The sequence below is a fragment of the Sardina pilchardus genome, chromosome 2 (assembly GCF_963854185.1).
Source record: "Sardina pilchardus chromosome 2, fSarPil1.1, whole genome shotgun sequence".
Taxonomy (NCBI): domain Eukaryota; kingdom Metazoa; phylum Chordata; class Actinopteri; order Clupeiformes; family Clupeidae; genus Sardina; species Sardina pilchardus.
Genome location: NC_084995.1, coordinates 18019034 through 18021533, shown reverse-complemented (window position 1 = coordinate 18021533; position 2500 = coordinate 18019034). Strand labels below are relative to the sequence as shown.

General features: G+C 45.8%; 1 protein-coding gene across 1 annotated transcript in view; it reads left to right on the top strand.

The window, feature by feature from the left end:
- tenm3 (teneurin transmembrane protein 3) overlaps positions 1 to 2500 on the top strand; it is a 204192-nt gene that overhangs the window by 95406 nt on the left and 106286 nt on the right. The window lies entirely within an intron of this gene.

The window sequence follows — 2500 nt, the reverse complement described above, 5'->3', positions numbered from 1 at the left end:
AAAAATAGACTTTACTGCACGTCTGCGGCTCTCCGCTGCGGTCGCAGCTCTTTGAGGAGCCGAAGGTGTTAGAAGGGGCTTTATGAGGAAGCAGAAAGGAGCACGCTCGGTTAATTTAGTGGGATTCATTTAGCGTCATTTAATCAGCCCTTTCTATAAAAAAAGAATTAAGAAATTAAGAATTAAGTTTCACAAAAACCTGGCTCACACCACTTCTTACCCTTATCTTGTTATAAAACGTGTGATAAAAAGTCATTTGTTTGTGTGCATGTGTGTGTGGGGGCGGGATGTGTGTGTGTGTGTGTGTGTCTGTTTAAGAGAAGTGTTTGATGGCTGAAAGTACAGGGAGTCTATTACAATAAAAAAATATATAAATATATTTAACAGAGTTGGCCCCAGAATGAATGAGATTTAATTATGGTTAATTGTTCTTTTAATTTGCCGATTGAAGAGATTATTTTGTTTTCTGTGAGGCTGGATCACAAAAGTATCAAACGATCTGCCTCTGGCTTGATTGATCTCTCATTATGAAGCCTTTTGACTCAGCATGTCGTAGAAATGATATCGCACAACGATCGACAGAGCACAGTCACACAGCCGCCAAACACAGCAAGCCTGACCTGCTTATGAAATTAAATGGATAAGATATTAGATGGCAAATATCTTAGCCCAGACTAGACACAAGAGAATGTGCGTGTGTGTGTGTGTGTGTGTGTGTGTGTGTGTGTGTGTGTGTGTGTGTTTGCTTGTCCATATTTTTATGTGTAAATGCATACACGTGTGGGGAGGTAACAGGAGTCAGAGGTTTCAAGTCCTTCCACTGAGAGGTCAATAGGTCAGCAAAGTCACAGGAAAACACTGCATAGAGAGTGTGTGTGTGTGTGTGTGTGTGTGAGTGAGTGTGTGGCAGGTCAAAAAGCAGGTCCTGTCCACGCGACAGCCCACTCATCATCTCACTCCTCAGATCCCTGGCAAAGCCATCAGGGGGAGGACAGGACAGAGAGAGAGATGGAGAGAAACATGGAGAGAGGGAGGGATGGGGGAGACAGGAAAAGAGAGGAAGAGAAAAAAGAAAGAGATGATGAGCTGTAGATCTTCTTTCAGCTTTTGATGAGGTGTGTGTCTCTGAAAGGCAGATAGTCTGCTCTTCTCCTTTTGAGGATTGATGAGCAGAAAAAACGTTGATTGCTCTGTGTGTGTGTGTGTGTGTGTGTGTGTGTGTGTGTGTATGAAGAACAGACTTTGATTGCTTAGTCTGTGGGAGTGTGTGTGTGTATGAGAGAGAGTATGAGTTTCTGTCTCAAAAGACCTTGCCCTAGGCCTGTCGCCTGCTGATCTCAGCTCATGTCCCCCTCCCCTCACACACACACACACACACACACACACACACACACACCTCTTTCTCTCTATCCCTATCTCTGTCCTTCTTTCTTTTTCTCTCTTTTCTCTTTCTGTCTTCCTCTCTCTCTCGCTTCTCTGCCTGCATTCCATCTCCCAGAGCCGGGGTGAGTGCTAATTGAAGCAGCCTCAATAGCTGCAACGTTTTGTGTGTGTGTGCGTGTGTGTGTGTGTGTGTGTGCGTACACACGCGGCGCTCTGACAACCTTTCCCCCTAATTGTTTTTGTCTCTGGTGTCTCATGTCCCTCATGTAGAAAATTAGCAAAGCAAGCGCTTCTCAGAAGCGGGCACGATAACCTAATAGAGATGGATGTGTTCGCGCCCGCGTGCCACCGCGGGGTCTGTGGGGATGGGGACGTGTGCCACGCCACTCCTGCTGACCCCGCAGCTGCCCTCCGCTGATGCCCACGCCGAAAACATGACCCACCTCACCCACTTGCCTTCAACCCGCTACTCATGTTGGCTGAGAGTAGAGAGAGATGGGGAGAGAGAGATGGGGGGAGGGAAGAATGTTCTAGAATCTGACATAGGGCACCATAGCAACAGCGAGTCGGAGCCATTGTTTACTGTGTGCGGTTCAGCATTGTGACTCCGGTTCATCAGCAGGCCGTTCTCAATGCAGTCCTGTGTTTACTGCTGTTGCGCTTTCAAAAGAAGTCTGACAACAGCAGGTCGCTTTTGTGTGTGTCCGTGTGTGTGTGTGTGTGTGTCCGTGTGTGTCTGTGTGTGTGTGTGTGTGTTCATTTGGCCTGCTGTATCGCGTGATATTGCATAGTTAATTTGGAGAAATTTACAGTTAATCCCATAAACCTGGCTCATGAATCGTAATATTAATTTAATTGTGTGGGCGACTGAAGTCCTTGCTTCATACTTTTATTGAGGAGAGAATACATCACCACAAGAGAATTGAGCTCATGGTTCTACTGTGCATAATAACATTAGGAATATGAATATATATTTATATACGTACAGTTGAGCTGAAAGTGCAATGCACTTGCACAGTGTCTGTGTGTCTCCGTGTGTGTGTGTGTGTGTGTGTGTGTGTGTGTGTGTGTGTATGCAAATAAGTGTATGTGTGGAAGGAAGTGTTGATGTACGCAC